The sequence below is a fragment of the Nothoprocta perdicaria genome, unplaced genomic scaffold, assembly GCF_003342845.1.
Source record: "Nothoprocta perdicaria isolate Ctin4 unplaced genomic scaffold, notPer1 scaffold_76, whole genome shotgun sequence".
In the NCBI taxonomy this organism is placed as follows: Eukaryota; Metazoa; Chordata; class Aves; order Tinamiformes; family Tinamidae; genus Nothoprocta; species Nothoprocta perdicaria.
The window spans coordinates 885,960-903,855 of NW_020456043.1; the positions used below are offsets into that span (position 1 = coordinate 885,960).

At 52.6% G+C, this 17,896-nt stretch overlaps 1 protein-coding gene across 3 annotated transcripts in view; it reads right to left on the bottom strand.

Moving 5' to 3' along the window:
* SAMD4A (sterile alpha motif domain containing 4A) overlaps positions 1–17,896 on the bottom strand; it is an 86,387-nt gene that overhangs the window by 38,235 nt on the left and 30,256 nt on the right. The gene's annotated exons all lie outside the window — the stretch shown is intronic.

Below are 17,896 nucleotides of genomic sequence, written 5' to 3' on the forward strand. Positions count from 1 at the left end.
CTTTCAGCAGCACTGCAGGTTATAGACAATACTATTCAAAATCTTCTCCTCAATAATCTTCTGAATGTGCTGGTTAGTGAACAGAAAGGTCAGGATTCAAGTGAGACAGGAAAAGCCAGAGCCATAGAGGATGCAAGGACGCTGGGATGGGACAATGGTCCATTCCCCGGCCTGGTGGGATACGCTGCTCCAAAGGTATCCGAGAGAGGCTCAGCTGAAGCAATTCCTGAGCTACTTCTGTGTTAACCAGAGGCAGGTAGGAGAGGTTTGCAGAGGAAAAGTGCACGCTGCATCCGGCTGTAAAAAACAGGCGGAGGGAGAAGCCGGGGAATTATGAACCGGTCGCTTAACTTGAACTCCTGGAAAAGTGATGGAACAAATAATGAAGCAACCTATTTTTGAGCACTTAGACGATAACAAGATGATGAGCGAGTCCCGTCGCAGATTTGTCAAGGCCAATCTAATTTCCCTCGATGACAGGGTAACTGGCCTGGCGAATAGCTGCAGCAGCAGCAGTGAGGGCYGTGGATCTTGATATGCATCCGAGCTATCTCGCCCGGCTTCCTCGCAAGGCAATGAGAGAAACACGCTCAGAACAAACTTCTGTTATTTGGGTGCACGTTACAGCTCATGGGTGGACGAGGATGATCAGGGGCCTGGAAGATCTGCCCTGTGAGCAAAGGCTGAGGGAGCTGGGCCTGTTCAGCCTGGAGAAGAGAAGGCTGAGGGGAGACCTGAGCAGTGTCTATAGATACCTCAAGGGAGGCAGTGAGGAGGATGGAGTGTCCTCTTTGCAGTGGTGGCCAGCGATAGGACTAGAGGAAACGGCCACAAACTGAAACACCAAAAGTTCCACAGAAAATTAAGGAAAAATTTCTTGGCAGTGCAGGTGCCAGAGCCCTGGCCCAGGCGGCCCAGAGAGGCTGTGGAGGCTCCTGCTCTGGAGATCAACCCACCTGGATGCAGCCTGTGCCCCGTGCTCTGGGTGACCCTGCGTGTGCAGGGAGGGTTGGACTAGATCACCTCTAGAGGTCCCTTCCAACGTTAAGGGTTCTATGATTCTACGATTAGTCACATGGATGATGTGTGCAATGTGCAGATATCACACCAGGAAACACTGAAAATGCTCCAGAAACCTGCCGTGGAAGCCAAAAAACTCCTGGGTCCAGAAGCAAATTCAGAAGAAAACCCAGCTGCATTAAGTATGGATGCAAACTGATCCATGCAGGTGGGAATGGAAAGTTATGCAGGACGAGATGGGGAAGAGGATGGGGAACGCAGCAGAGCTGCTGGAAGTGCCTGGGCTGGCGAAGCGGCATGGAGCGAACATCATTGAAAACGTTGCAGAGCATCGCGAGCCGCGCGCGGCAAAGGCACCGGGCAGCCTGTCACCTGCGCCGGGCAGACTGTCACCTGCATTGGGCAGACTGTCACCTGCCAGGCGCGGGACGAGGCCCATCTGCTTGCAGTGCAGGTGAGCCCGAGGGCGGCGGCGCCTGGCACGTCTGCYGCCACACTGGGGGCAAGCACAGAAATACAACTGTGCAAAAAGCAGACCGGGAGAGCAGGGCAACACGCAGCCCCTGGCCGAGAGCCAGGAGGAGGATGCACAGAGACACCTCCTGGGATGCTCTCCGTGCCTGCGGAGACAGATCAAGACGCAGCGGATTGAAACTGCAGCAAGGGAGAAGGAGGAGGGAGGATATGAACCCCTTCCTACGGGCAGGGAGCCTGGTGTGCAGGAGAGCACATCAGGACAACTGGGACACTCCCTAGACACCTYGCTGGTTTAGACGGTGAGGTGGAGATGCCCTGTGGCCGGGCTGACATCCCACCTCCATTCTCCCTCTCTTCCACAGACTCTGTCGGCTGCCTCTCTGCTGCATCCGGCGCGGAAGCTGCTCCAAATGCGGGACTGTCCTTGCGCTGCTGCAGCTTTCTGAGAGAGGGCAGCGGATGCCACACGCAGCAGCTGGAGACCCGCGCCACCGGGCCACGTAAGAACGTCCCTCACGTTCCTTCTTTGGAAGAGACAAGCTGCAGGGCGTTAGATAACCTCACCCTGCTCCATATATAATCACTCCGTGACCTAGAAGAAGGGCACGGTGTCGCGTTCTGCCGTTGCACCATCGCGCCCGGGGCCAAGCTCCTTACGTCGCTCGCCGAGCAGCGACGCCAGCGCGGGCCGGCGAGGAGCAGGCGCTCCCGCAGCCCCGGCTTCCCGCTTCCCATGCGAATCCCAAACTGCTAGATGGCTTCCCGGAAACTCCCACCGACTCCCACTGGAACTTTCTGCAGCAGGATTTGCTTCCCTGCAGACCCAGCGCTCTGCCCTGTGCCTCCTAACCCGACTATCAGCGTGCCCTTGTGCTGAGGAACCACGCGGCCTCACTCGGTGTCCTCTGCTATGGAGCTGTGGTTTCTGGAAGCTGGATGGGTTCCCGTGTGCAGGCAGGGAGCACCAGGAGCCTGGGTGGTTGGGCTCGGGGGCAGCTCTGGAGAGAAGCCCCAATGAGGGACCTAACGCCAACGCGCTCGGCCCTCCCAAATCCCCGTCTCCTTGCGAGGGTCCCCAGCTGAGGCGTGAGGGTGCTTAGGTGCTGGAAAACGGGATTCGGAAAAGCAACACTCGACTGCAACGAATCCGTAAAAAAATACAGCAGTGTTGAGGAAATTAAGCCCACCTACGCAGCACGGGGTATTGCGGATGGAAGAGCTCTCAAAACACCCCGGAGAAGCTCTGTCACTTTGCAGAGAATAATTAAGCGCTGCACTGGCGGAGAAGGCGAGAGAACGGCCTTAATACTAAGGCGAAATGCAGAGGCTGGTGCAAACTCAGCACAGGGTGGAGGCAGCTGTGACAGGAGTGGGACGGGACAGGACCCAGGCCCCAGCAGGAGTCTTTCCGCTTCCCAGCCAGCAACACGACGTGTAATTAAACAGAAATGGCCAATAACGAGACCTGAAAGACGTCGGGGCCTCTCTGAGAGCGGCCCCAGGGCCAGGCCTCATCCGCTCCGCCAGCCAAAGAGGGATCTGGAGAAGGCAGGAGGAAGGGGAAAGCCCATGGAAACCTCTCCTTGCCCTCCCTCCTAACACAGGAGCTCTGTTTGATTCCCTACGGGCTACCAAGTGCTCACGGATATCTGGATATCTAGGATGTCTCACCACTTATTGCCAGGATTCCTGCCCTGAGATCCCGATGGTCCAACACATTCAGAAACATGTTCCAGTTTCTGGCTACCACCATTTGCAGCAGGCCTTTGATTCCGGGCCTAGGCAAAGCCCCAGGTTAGTGCCCTGCCTCGCTTTGCTGAAGCTCCCCAAAAATCAGTCTTGGTCCTGTTTGAAATCTTACGGCCCGGCCCCGGTGTCCGCTACGGCGTCCGTGCCCAGCAGGCCCATCCCAAGCACAGCCCGGCCCTCATTCCAAGCCTGCATAGATCCAACACGGGCAGCCCTCCAGCCCGAGGGCTCCCTTGTCCCTATCCCTTCTCYGTCGGATCCCAGGGATGCTTCAGAGAGGGTAAAATGAGAGGCCCAGAGAAGTGCGGGACCTYCCACGACCGCCCTGCTTGGAAGCCGTGATTTCTGGCTTGAGCCAGAGGTGATGTTTTCCAGCCTGCTAGGCACTCACTGCATTTCCCTTTCACGAAATTGTTTTAACCACTTTTTGGAACCGTGTAAACCGCTATTAACCTTCACGTCCTGTGGTTACGGGGTCCGTTGTTACGGATGCATCGGGCAGAGCACTGCAGGAGCGTCCCAAACCCAGGGCACGGAGGGCCACGCCACGGCCATGGAGGAAACTTGGAAGCAAATTCTGGCAAAGTTTGGGTTTATTTTTGATTATTGCAAACAGACCTTGGGCTTCCACCTTGGAATCACTGACCTGGTGCAGAGGGCCAGGCGAGCGCACACGCAATGGGCTTGTCTCATTAGACGTCTCGGAGGAGCAATGGAAATACAAGATATCTCTCAAGTGGTTAAAAAGGGAAAAAGAAAAAGCCCTCATGGAGATAAAGCCTTTCATTTTGAACGCAGAACAGAGAGCTCTGCAGCACAAATTAGGTTATCCTCCCGTCATCATAAACGACTTATCAGATTGCACAAGCCAAGCAGACAAATGTGTCAACCGGGGCTTTGGCGAGGAGGTCGAGATGAACAACGTGCAATTTATGAACGAGACAACAGCTTGTAATGGGCAACAAGGACACTACTGGAGCCTGCAAGCCTTTAAAAACTGCCCAAGGACTTGCAGAGTGACACAGAGCTTGTTTGAATACCAGGCTCGCTATTATCACTCCGCCGCGGTACGTCAAGTGCATTTTTTCCAGTTGTCAGTATATTATTCTTAAATCACTGTTTTATTATACCCTTGATTGCAGTTTAACAACATTTACCATAAAAAGTTCTCCGAAGCGCATTCAGATAAAACGTTCCAGCAGGACATGGCTGCAATCGCATGGATCAGCGGGACGTGGGACATGGGACACACTGCCTTCCCAGCACTGCCCATGGGCCAACACGCTTGGACACCGTCACTGGCAAAAACTGGAGCTGGGATCAAAAAAMCACCTCCAGTCTGCAGAGTTAGGCACAGCTGGGAAGAGGCATCCAGTTTTTCAGATGAGACATAAAAATTAGCACCCTGAGTCCTCCTGCTTAGCAAAGATCTACCAGCATAGTATTAACCTGCAGGTGGTCCTTGATGGGAGCAAAGTCCCTGAGATCTGCAGTCCTTGAAGATCTCACCAGAGTCACCCCTTCAGGTCTAAACCCAGGCACAGTTCTTCAGTTCGGGAGTAAAAGGGACCAGGAAATCCGGCCTTTAGATTCACAGAGCCAGGAAAATCACCTCCCAGAGAAGTGGCCTTGTGTATCTTTGTCGTGCTGCTTGGGTATTTCTGTGGCACAAGATGACACAAGGAGACAAAGGCTCCCCTTGTGCTACTGACCATTGGATCCGATGTCTCCTAAACACTTTGGGTTGCTTTTATTTCCACTCTGAAGGTGCCTGGCTTCAGCTCCGGGACAAATCCTCTGCTTTGAGGGTGCATCTAAATGAAAGAGCTACTTGATGCTGGGCATTTTCTCCAGTGAAGGTAGTCAGGACCCTTCCAGCCTCGTTTCCATAGGCTGAGCAGGAGCTAAATGCCTTCTTCCCCAGGCTGATGGCTCGATGGTCATTAAAGCGAGTTAATGTTAAAGAAGTTAAGAATTTAGCTACTTTAGTGGGTCTCAAAGAAAACTCTCAGTTAGATCTCACCCCATGCAGCCCCTTCGCTGCTTCAGCACATGCTGAAGAGCTCTGATTATCTTATTCAGACGCAGAAAAAGCCATGAGTGCCCATAATAAAGTATTGCTGAAGACATGCAGACACATAGGGGCGGAAGAACCCTACTGCAGAGCAAATGGAAGGGAAAAAAAAAAAGATTTTCACCATTTTTTACACTATTTCCCACTACAATTCAGCCGCTTGCCAGGGCTCCAGCTCTTGGGAAGCCATTTGTACAAACYAGGAGCTCTGTATTTTTAGTGCTGGCGACTAGCATGACACAACCATTACGTGTCCTTCTGGAGACAGCAGCAGGAGCAGCAAGATTTTTCTTTTTCTAAGCTGGCTACGGCCACCCCAATGCTCAGCCCAAAGCAGCCTTCCAGGAAATTCGGGAGAGGGAGTCTTTTTCCATGACATATTTAATACCAAGCTGAAATACACTGAATTTTCATACCATGCATCCGGCAGGAAGCTTCCCRGGTGTCTTCTAGGCTGTATCTGTTGCATGTTTTTGCTGCAGAGCTTGGTACTGTGCATTAAGATAATATAACCTTGCAGCCCAACTTCTAATTTAGTGCAGGGTTTGCACCTCTCATTGACTCCAAGCAAAGAGGACACACGGGGTAACTCCATGGAGAGCCCCATGGGGCACACGCAGCGGCCCTCGTGCTCCAAAACGCCAAGAGGCTTTGGGAATACCATGGGAAAGATGGATTGGCTTCCCTGATTTCACATGCCGCGGTCCAGCAGGCATGYTCCTGTTGAGCATCGGCTGCAAGGGAAGCGGTGCCAAGGGAACAGCTAGGGAAGAAAAGCCCACAAAGGCCCTGCCAGCGCTCCGGGCTGTGGATAAGCACCAAGTTAATCCGGGATGCTCTGGAGAGCACCACGATGTCCAAAGGCCCGGCGGAAGCAAGGCATGGGAATGCTTTCCGAGGTGAAAGCCGGAGGAGGCAGGAGCAGGCGCACGTGGGGAGGGAACGGGACCATCTCCTCACTGCTCAACCCAAGGCTAGGAGGAGGTTGGGGACAGCAAAGGGGACCAAGACACCGACAYAGGCAAGAGCAGCAGGGCGAAAGGCGACGCTCCAGGCAGGCTGCTGCCCTGGGGATGTAACAGGAGGACAGAATCCAGCGGCTCCTGTGCAGGGAGAGACAGAAATACCCGACCAGCGGGACAAAGATACGCAGAGATCCCGGGTCAAATGGCTTTTGTTGGCCGGCGTGCAAGATGAGCTCAGCTTAACCAGCGCACAGGCCGAAAGGCGGACGGTGCTCGGCCCCCAGCGACGGGATGGGTCCRAAAGGACTGAAAGCGCAATTAAACCGGGCATTTCGGATCGCTTCCCTAAGTCCCAGCACCGCTTGGAGCTTGTGGCCAGCAAAAAYGTTGGATATTTGGCTCTTTGGAGGCATCTCGGCGCAGGTGGGAAGCGAGTTCATTGCCTGCTTCCCCCTACGTTAAGRCCACGCTGTTTGCAGGCCTCTGTGCTCCCTCCAAACCAGATTTGCAGCGGAATTTCCTAGGACACAGGAATGCAAACAAACAAAAATAAAACACGGGGTTTCTGCATCTCTGCTTCGGGCTGCAGAACCAGCCGGCGCCTCCGCGCTTTCGCTGCAGGCACGAACCCAGGCACATGGCAAATACTCCTCTGGCTTCTTCATTTCCATTGCAAAAAGCCTTTTGGCAAAAGCTCCCCCAAAATGCAGATAAACTTCTTCAAAGGCTTTAAAAAGAAAAAAAAAAACCCTAGCCTGAGTGTCATAACTGTGTTGCCTAACATGGATAAAGGATTTAGAAGGGGAAGAAATAATACTAAAAATAAGTTATGAAGGGTATGCAAGGTATTGATATACAGCACATGGTTTAAACTGTTAATCATTGAACGGATTCCGGTATAAAAATAAAGAGCTGCACAGAATGGAGGAGCTGCTCTATTTATAAACGTGTGTGCAAAGGGCAGGCGAGGGCCGGGGGCGAGGACGCGGCGAGGGCGGCCGCCGCACGGCCTCTCTTTGCCGGGAAAATAAACAGATGCCTATTATTTTTTTAATAATAATAATAATAATAAAGCTTGTCAAAATAAACGCGGGTCGTACGAGGTGCTGAGCCCGTGGGCCCAGCGTTTGCAGCTCCTGCATGTGACAGGTCTCCCAATTTAGCCAGTAACTGACTCCCTGTGACCTGCAGTAACACCGCTCCCAAATTAGAGCCCTCAATTTGCCTTGGCCGCGGGCCGGCCCTCGGAGCAACATAAAGCATCCTTTTTTCCCCCCTGAACATTCATAATCCYGTCCCTTTGCACTGCCAACTCAAACCCTGGCTTGAGGCACATTGAGTCTTTTCCTATTTTTTTTTTCTTTTTCTTTTTTTTTCCCCCCTTTTACCGGGGGTAGCGGGGAGAGGAAGGAGAGGGCGCCGGGAACGCGGGGCGGCGAAAGAGCCGGGTGGAAAAACACCAAGAGACGAAAACAAAAACAAAATGGGACCAAAATTCCAGGTTGGTGACATTCAGCTGGAAAAGCTCAGTGACTCACATGCAAATAAAAATCTGCCGAAATTCACTGCTGCATGACGCAGGCTGCTGGCTCCGACATGAAAAGGCCGGGATGAAATCATCCGCGGTGGGAGCGGAGCTTGGAAGGCGGCGAAAGCGGCCGCCTCGGCGCGGCTCCCCCGGCGCACGGGAAACACAAAGGCAGGAAGTTTGGCGGAGCGGGAACGTGCCCGTTTTCCCCTCCTTCCCACTGCTGGGCATCCCCGGCRCGAGGCGCTCGGGCGCGCGCGGCGCTGCCAGCTTCCCGTGGCGTTGCTTGGAAGCCCCATTTWAAAATATGCCATGAAAAGGGGGATCCGTAGGATGACAACTGGTCACTACAATAACGGATGTTCGCCCACCCTGGGCCAAATCCAGCCCGAGGGATCCCGGCTCAAGGTCCAGGCTCGGTTTTGCTGGCCCGGCGCAGCCYGAGGCGGCTGCGGGAGCGGGGAGTTAGTGGGTCCATAAAAGGGAAGCCGGAGGAGCCAGGCTCCCGCCGCCGGCCCTGCATTCCCGCTGCAGGAATCTGCACCTCCTCTGCGAGGAAATAAAGCCCGTGGAGGTCCCCAAGGCTGGGGACGGCTGCAGGAGCCATCGGAGCAGGTCTGCGCCATCTGCTCACCCACGCGGCGCAGCGACACGGCCCTCGCTTCCCCTGCAGATGCCAAGCCCTTTCATCCCTCATCTCATGTAATTTTAGGTCTGTGAATGGGACCATCTGCCTCGGAGATGCTCATTTATTTTTGTCCCTTTCACCACTCCCTCCTTAAAGGAAGTCCAAATTGGGCACTGCTGGAATGGGCGCCTCTTGTGCCGTCCTCTAATCACCAAGTGTTAACGAGCTGTCCAGGGTAGGCCCGCGCTCCCCGACCTGCAGGCTGTCATTATCTCCAAGTGTTTTGCAAACATTTCCCCTGTTCCTCCCCACTGCAGAGCGGTAATTACTGAATCCTCGTTGCCTTCGGTGGGCTTGGTCCAAGAGGCCTTGGCCAAGAGGCGCTCGGCAAAACCGAGCGCAGCCCGAGTACGGATGAAGCCAAAAGRTTCCCGTCTCGGGATGCTACAGGCTGCTACTGTCGCCTCCTGTCACACAGTAAGTGTGGAAATATTAAAAGAATAATAATGCTGGAAACATACTCGCTCATAACGCAATTTCCATGTATTAAGAGGAAATGCAAAGCCAGGAGAGGAGCTTTACGGAAAGTTTTCCTTTGRTATGTACAAACGTGCTGAAAGTGGAGCCCAGCTTCACCACCAGTCCCTGCTCTTTGCAAGATGCTAAGAACATTGCAGAGAACAATGCAAAGAACAACGCAAAGAATAATGCAAAAAACACTGCAAAGAACACTGCAAAGAACAATGCAAAGAATATTGCAAAGAATATTGCAAAGCCTCTGACCGCCTGCACTTGCCTCCAGCCCACCAGCCCCAGCAAACACCCACAGAGAGGGGATGAGAAGGAAACAAAATCAGGTTTTATGGAGCACCAGCCGAGCGCCGCTGGCATTGACGTTTCCAGCCTCCGCAGCCTGAATGTGGTGGGGACAAATCCCGAGCAGCCGATGGCCAAGGGCCACTCCAAGSCATGCCGACCCCACGGACATGCTCCCGATCCCCCTGGGCCTCCTGCCTGGGCTCGCACTGTGCAAGGGGCTGAATCGGTGCTGCCGCCAGCACGGAGGGCTCCATTCATCTTCTCCCCACCTTCGTTAACAGTTTCCCAAGTGCCTGGAGCGGGTGGGAGGGGAGCTCCCGCCAGCAGGGAACCCTGGGGTGTCAAACAGGCCTCTGCACAAAACCAGGCCATGTACAGATGACACAGCTCCAAGGCTTTTCCCCAGGACGGAAAAGGCTGTGGTTCAGCCTGAGCTTAGCCCAACTCCCCATTTTTACAGGCCCACGTGCCTGGCCTGGAGCGCCGCAGGCTCCCGTGGGCTCGTGCCGGGAAGCGGCACCGCGCAGAGCAACACGGGAGCCCGGGGAGCAGCCGCACACACCGAGCCCCAACACCTCCGAGARCCGTTTGTGCTGCCAAACCCCTCACTGCACCTCCAGGTACCTGCAATCCTCATGGAAAACACCCTGGGACCCTGAACCATTCCCGTGCACTGCTCGGGCTGCAAACKCAACCTTGGACCATGACAATTCTGGGCCTTGGGCAAGGCTGCCCCGTAGGAGCGTCCGGGCGAGGACAAGCAGACGTCGGGTGTCCTTTAGCTGCTCTGATCAGATCTTAGGTGTGACGAGATTTCCTCCCCGAACRAAATTTTGCTTTGGCTCTGAAGTGACAATGTTGTAGAGTGGAGAGCAGCGGGACCRAGAGCCACCTCTGCATCTCCAGCTGAGGAGGAGAGTCCAGCAGAGCCGCTCACACCGAAGCTCCTCCGCAATAAGAGGTGGCCAGGCAGGAATGCGGGCTCCAAACGCACCTCTGGCCGGGGAACCTGCACGAGGGCTGCAGTGTAAAAGCACTGGGGCTGTCTCCATCTAGCACCAGTTTCACACCGGTGCCTGCACCCCCGCCACACGCCCCAGCCTCCAAACAGAGCGGCACTTTGTTCCTTTGGAAGCAAAACCGCCTCGCAGGCAATTTATTTATTTCTGTTGCATGAGAACATGAGGTTCTGGCTCGGTTTGGAGGAGGGAAGAGCCCCCGTGCCGGCTCCGAGGGCATCGATGCCTCCGAGCGCGAGCTCCGCCRCCGCCGCYGCCGGGGAAGCCGTGATTTTTATCCAAGCTGCCGCTGGCCGCAGGGCAGAAGGCCGAAGAGGAGCGAAAGCGGAGGCAGATAATCCCGAGACACCTGATAAAGCACCGCAGGGCTCCAGCTCGGCGCCCTTCCCTGCTCGGTGGCAGAACGACTGCTTCCAACTACGTTTCTGAGCCCTCGGACTAGACACGGAAAAACCAACTGCTTTCCCAGCCGTGAAGAATGAAGATCTCTACATGTAGTGCCCGAAACCTGGAAAGCTTTTGCCAGTCAGGAAGAAATATTCAACAAAATGAAACCCAGGTATTTTTGCAAAGGCAGAGGGAGGAAAATACCTTCCTGTTCAGGAAAAGAGCCTCCTGTGTCTGCCGTTATTCTCCTCTAAATGACAGCAATACGGCGTAGTACCTACATGGAAAGACTTGGCCGATGATGTTGTGTAGAAGAGAAGAAGCCCAGAAGTGCCAAGACACTGGGAAGAGCCCTGGCCCTTCCCTGTTCCTCTGGCTACTGCCTACAGCCATGTGGCCACCACGGGATGGCTGCAGCCACCACGAAGCTGCGCTGACATTGCAGAGCCTGTATTGAAATCTAGGAAATCCCGARAGCTACAAAGCGTTCCCTGGGATTRTAYAGGGCAGGAACGCTGCCTTATCACTCCTATCAATCAGATAATGGTTCCTGTGATGCCTGAAGCTCTAGTTACGTCTTTCCAAAGGGCGCACAAAACTTTCCAGTGATCTCCAGCTCTCAGCTCCCCTGTCTTCTCTGMTTTCTCTCCAGGTAAAACCTGTGTGATGTCCACTTTGCACTTGGATCTATCGGACGAACTGGAGGGGATTGTGAAGGCTCCTGCTCTGCAGATCTTCCCAAGGCGCCTGGATGCGCCCGGGTGCCCCGTGCTCTGGGTGTCCCTGCTGGAGCAGGGSCTGTGCTGGATGATCCCTAGGGATCCCTTCCAACCTCAGCCACTCTGGGATTCTTTGGTTCTGGGATTCTGTGAACCACGCTGCCACTGCACAGGCAGCGGTGCCGGGGCGGCCGCGCGGGCTCGAGCGCTGGCACGAGCTCCCCCCGGGTTAATGCGGGCCCAGGGCGGCCGAGCGCTGCTCTTGCATCAACTTCCCATTCCAGCCRGTGACCTAAACCCGGCAGCCGCGCGCCAGGGAGCAGGAATTGCAAATGTGGCAAGGGATGTGGGAGGTTTGTTTTCCRAGAGAGGAAAATAACGTTCAAATGCTAAAAAAAACCTCCGAGAGGACTCCAGCAACGAGAGYACTTCTACCATTTTCTTCCATTTGAGGCATTTTCAGAGTAAAACCATGAAAACTGCTGCACGCCGATAACGCTGACAAAGCAGCCCTGTCTTGTGCAAAGCTTGTGTTTAAATAAGCTCCCTTTCTCCCTCTTTTTGCGAGGAAAAATCCATTTCTCCTGCGTGGCTCGACAATCCTCAGGATTCCTCCRCGCTGAAACGCAGCCGCCTCCCGCTCCGGGCGCTGCAGGGATTACTGGGTTACAGCGACGTGGCCTGACCGTACGGAACAGCTTCCTGGATCCTGGCACCAAGGCCTCTCAGTTCTATTGTGGTCTGGCCTGCATGGGCGGCTGGTTTTAATATTTTCGGATGCTGAAAGCAAGGCAAACTTGCTGCAAGCCCCAGCAGTTTTCTTTAACCCTTTGTTTGAAGGCGCGCGTTCCCTCGTGCTGCAGAAGGGAGAGCAGCAAAGGACACCAAGGGAGCTACGGGGACAGGAATGTCACCGTGCCCGGGGGACTATCTCAAGATAGAGTGGCTTCTAAGCCCTAGTCCTGTCAGACCAAAGCCTGTTTTCATTTGGTAAACGTCTATTATAAACACAGTTTATAGCCTATTATTAAAGGGGATTAATGAAGCATCCTCGCTTCTAAAGAAAAAACATCTTTCCAAAGGCTTCCTCTACAAATACTGCTTATTCAGACGTTGTACATCATTCATCCCTACCTGTACGGGATTCCTGCTCCAGCTTTTCCATAGCAGCTCCCTCTGTGAACAGGGGGCTGCTCCAGGCTGGGAAGAGGAGCTGCCCTGAGCAGCTCTGAAGCAGTGACTGGCAACASGCAGCAGGAGGAAACTCAGGACAACCAGGACAAGGCCACCCCAGAAGCTGGGTTAATCCACAGGCAGCCAAATCCCTATTCCTAGGACTTCTCCAGGGCTCACCTGGAGATACTGCCTCACCCTGCCTTGTCACACAGGACAAAGACGAGTCTGGTGCCAAAGGCACCACTCCAGTATGGAAGAAGATCCAGAAGAGAAACACAGGCAGCACTGGCCACCATTCAGCTGCCTAGGCTCAAGGTTTTGCTGTTATTCTGCAGAAAAAGMCAGTCTCAGGAAGGGATGTTTTAGCCTTGCAGGTGCTTCTGAACAGCACTTTGCAACCCTGAGGAACTGGAAACAACGGCTTGTATCAGCTGGCATCTAAAGTAGCATCCACCCAAAGGGAAGGCAAAATGCCTCTCTCCTACAGCAGTATTCCTTGTTCTTAGGGAACACCAGAAGCCCAGCTCCCGAAGTTGGGATGCAGCTAAACAGACATGCTACCAACATGAAATCAGCCACTTCACTGGTACTGCACAGGAGCCACAGAAGGTCTCCAAAGCTGGGAGAGCAGGGAGAGCCTGCCTGCCTCTGCTCGTGGATGTTCTGCTCCAGAGCCAGCAAAATTCAAACCCGCTGCTATCACATTAACCCAGGTTTTCAGCTGTTTGGGGTATCCCACATGACCATTACCGATGACTTTCTACCTCTTTGTATCTGAAGTCCCAAATGCTTTCCAGGAGAAGAAGGGATCTCACCTGAAATTGTGCAGAGCTGCTTCTGATTTTTAGTTGTCTACCTGAAGCCTAGCAGCCCACAGAAGCCAGGCTGAAAACCTCCACCCTGGTTATCATTTAAATAACCACAACCCTCATCAGAAGTTTCATGGCTCATTTGCAACGAAAGCATCATCACCAAGGCCGTAACACCCTACACAACCCAGAACAGGAGCCATTCCCTGCCCCAAATTTCTCCAGTTTCCTGCTTGAGCAGGAAGGTTGGACTAGATGATCTCTAGAGGTCCCTTCCAACCTTAAACATTCTGTGATTCTCCTGTGTTATTTTCCAGGGGCAGAAACGCTGAGACGGATGCGCCAGTGCTCAGCTGTGGATGCCCTCCGGGCACATGGGCAAGGAGAACATCAGTCACCATTGCCCAGCAGGGCCACTCCAGCAGCCTATTCCAGCCAGGAGGTCAACTAGAGCTATGGGAACCCTCCTCTTTGGAGGTTCTCACCAAGGACAGGCCACCAGCGCGCTGTCCCCTCCAAGGGGACATCACCTACTTTGTTAGGCAACTGTGTGATGTCCAAACTCCTAAACAAGGAGGAGCAAATGCCCTTCTTTATGGGGTGAGATTCATTGTGTCCAACCAGAATACAGCACCCATCTGAGGGGACCTCACAGGACACAAGCGCGGAGAGTAGGAGAAAGCAACAAGAACTAGAAAAGACTTTAAAAACCCATGACCTATAAGGAAAGGCTGAAGAAACTGAACTTATTTAGACAAATGCCTGAAAAAGGACAGAGTAAATCTGCACTTGTTCTCCAGGCCTCCAGGGAGGGGACCAAACAGCATCAGYGCAATGTGCTCCAAAGAGCATTGGCTGCTGCTTAAGTGAAAAGTTGTTCGCAGTAAGAACCAAGGAGAACACAGGAAGATTATAGGAGCACACAAATGTGTCTGGTGTGGTCTGGACACACTTAACACTCCCAGAGCTGAAAGATAAATTACTATTCGAGGTTCTTTCCAGTAGTCTATATGGGAGTCTATATATATAAAGTTACTTAAGGTAATATGTAGGATAAAAAACATGCGTTCAGAGCATGGAAAATGAGCCAGTTTTCTGAAGGGCTGCTACTCTGCTTGTTCTGCTTGATGATTCCGCACCCAGGAACTGAATTCTACCACCATACTCCAAAAATAAAGAAGCATTTATGTATTTTCATGCAGCTTTTGCAAAGGTGAAGTTAAATTCCCTTCTCAGCACGGGTGCACACGGGATTCGGATGGAGACTGTCGGCACTGATGGTGCACCAGGAACGTGGTAGTTCACACCTGCTAGGACAGTTTTGCACCTTGGGCACAAGCCTCCCTTGCAGATTCAGCGAAAGCCCCAGCCAAAAGCATTTTTCAAGACGCTTTGTCTGGATCRTGAGGTAAAAATAAAGAAGTAAAGCAAAAAGCGCTTTTCCTGAGCTTCCCGAAACACGCGGGTTTAATTAGGATGCGTAGGTCTGGTAGGAGAGGGAAGTCTTGTTGATCAAATACAGTAGGTGATACGGCTGAACATCTGAAAGGCTGGAAAAATAGCTTTAGAAAGCATTAGCTCCCACACTTTCATGTAATCAGATACAATGCTAGCCAACAAAATTCTGGTTTTAATAGCCAATCCAAGTTTTACTTGGCTGGCAGACAAGATTCGCTTTCTGTTTTTTAACTCCGGCATAAGTCACTCTGGAGAAACAGATTTTGCCTGCATCATATTTTAAACAAGTCAATAAAAATGTAATTTAGCGGAGTGAGTATTAAAAGGTTGCGGTGAGGTTTTTCCATTTCTTATTCCCGAGCAAATGCTACACTCCCATCTATCTGTCTGGCATGTACCAAGGCTGTCTAGAGCAGCTCTTCTGGAGCAAGTGTTATCCCCTAGTGATTTATGAACCCTTTTCCATTACCCCCAAGTGGATGTATGCTGTTTTACAGCTATCTTATTGACATATTCTTCGCGTCACGGTGCTCCTTCCCTTAAAATCTTCCAGGCTGGATAGGTAAGATAGAACTTGCAGGTAAGGATCTGTAGGGAGAGGGGAATATGCTGATATTCAATGGGTAAGAAAGTGGTTCCCCCATAGTTCACATGCTTCTAATGAAGACACCTCTTTCCAGGGCATGTGGCTGAAAGTGCTACCAACATCCTGGCAATTTTTTATCTGAGAAACAGAGACTTCAGGCAGGCAATTATCTAAAAATATCCAGAATAAGTGGGGAAGATAACCGTGATTAAGAGGTGAAACAAAAAAGCTTGAGATGTGCGCCAGCATCAAAATTCCTTTATATACTTTTGGACAACTTTCCCAAGACAAGATAGTGCTAAACATCTAAAAGGTATCACTGGATTAATTACAGATAAAAATAAAACAATCATAACACGATGGATTGTTAGAAATGGGATTTGTTTTCTAAACGGGTCTTAAAAAATTTTAGGAAGTTGCTAGGATGCCTTTAATTTTTTTTTTAACAGTAATCTGCGCAGGCAAAGGATCCTGAAGAAGGCAGATCTGAAAGGGAAGAGTGCATCCCTGGAATGGGATGGGATGGGACGGGAAGGAGGCTCAGCAGCACCACAGACGCAGCCAACACATGACGGCAGAACTAAAAATACGCCGCGGGTATCGCAGCCGGCCAGGAATAGCCCGGGGCACGAGTCCCCTGTGAGGTGACGCCAGCAACACCCTGTGTGTTCCTTTGCTTTGTCCTCTCACACCTAGGGAAGGCTGCAGCTTTGCAAAGCCAGCGCTGGGAGACGGACRGAGCTTGGCTCCAGCTCCATGCAGAGGTGAGAGGAAACATCCGTCATCCGGCCTGGGGCCATGCCGGGCAGGGAGGAATCAGCAGTGTCAGCAGCATCAGTGATCCAGGACCATGATGATCCGTGTGATGCAGCAAGAGCTCGGGACACCCCTCTCATGCACTGCAGCTTGGGCTCATTCCGATAGGTTTTCCAAGCAAGATCAGAGCGGTCCYCGTAGCTGCAGGGCCGGAGGCACCGCGTGGATCCCTACAGAGGGACGGGCTTCTTCACAGCAACAGCAGCGTCTTCCCCACCTGGGAGACTCAAAAATCCAATTTCCAGCAAAGAAATATTGATTTGCTAGTCACAGCCCCAAAGGAAAAAGGGAACACGCTCCGTGCTGCTCACGTTTGAATGCAATCCGTGGAAAGATCCTGCCTGGCACTGCAAGGACCCAAGCGTCACCGGGAAGAACTTGGGACAGACCAAGGCCACGGTGCTGTCGGGCTCCCTAAGGGGCCCTCCAGCACCCTGCAGCATTTTCCCTTCTCCGTGAAAAGGTGTCAGTATTTTCAGGACATGCGCTYTGAGACAAGGCTGCAGCCTAGGCAATAAACATGTGGGGTCTGGGGAAGACGCCTCCCACGCAAGCAAACAGACAAAAAAAAGGTGTTAGACTATTCATAGAGGAGAAGCCAGTAGCTGTGACTGCCAGGAAAGCCCATATTGTGGTTGTTTACTCGGATTTGTTGGAATAGCAAAGCAAAGAGAACCCCAGTGCTGGGAGCCCTGGCCTGCAACATCTACCTAAGCCGTTCCGCGCCCAGAAAGCCCAAGAGGGCCTCACCGGGAGGGCTCTGGMGGGGAGACAATCCATCAGATCCCACCTAAGCCCTTCCAAAGGTTAATTACACTAAGGGCTAAAGCCTCAAGCCCTCCCTGCCTCTAACCTGAACTTATCTCCTATCTACTCTCAACCCTTCTTTTGTCTTTCTTGGTACCAGCATAAAACCAGCTCTCCACAGCCCCTGAGTCTGCTCCCGCAGGCACTTAGACACAGCCGGAGCACTTAGAGTCCACCCGGACAGCCTAAAGACACTCCAGCTTCTTTAATCATTCCCTCTAACACAGATTTCCATAAATATTCCTTCCAGGTGCACCATACACTGACACGGGATTAAYCTGGCGTTGCCCATGGGGATTTCTTTATTTCCCTATGGATGCAGTTACTTTTTATTCACCTTATTTACCTTTATTGTCCCTGGCCAAACCAACTCCCTGACCTCCTGTGTGGATAAGCAGGGGTTCCAACAGCGTCTCCAAAAGCAGCCTGGGTTAATAGGCAGAAGGGACCAGTCAGCTTTTCTCTGGGCTTCATTAGCATCTAAATGAGGACGGATCATTCCCCGCACAGCGCTGGGGACTCGCTAGGGCTAAGGACAAGAGATGTATAACAAGCAGACCCGTGGCATTGACACCAACCACACCTGTTGCATTGATAACAACCATTGTACTGATAACAACTACGCCTGTTGTGCTGATAACAAACACACTCGTCGCACTGATCGCCACCAGAGCCRACTCGTCTAGGCAGACACTGGTTGCACTCAGGAATTAGCATCTCTCTTTGTCCACCCTCTCCTATGCTGAATCACAGAATCACCGAATGTTCAAGGTTGGAAGGGACCTCTACAGATCATCTAGTCCAACCTTCCTGCTCAAGCAGGCACACCTAGAGCATGTGGCACAGGGTGGCATCCAGG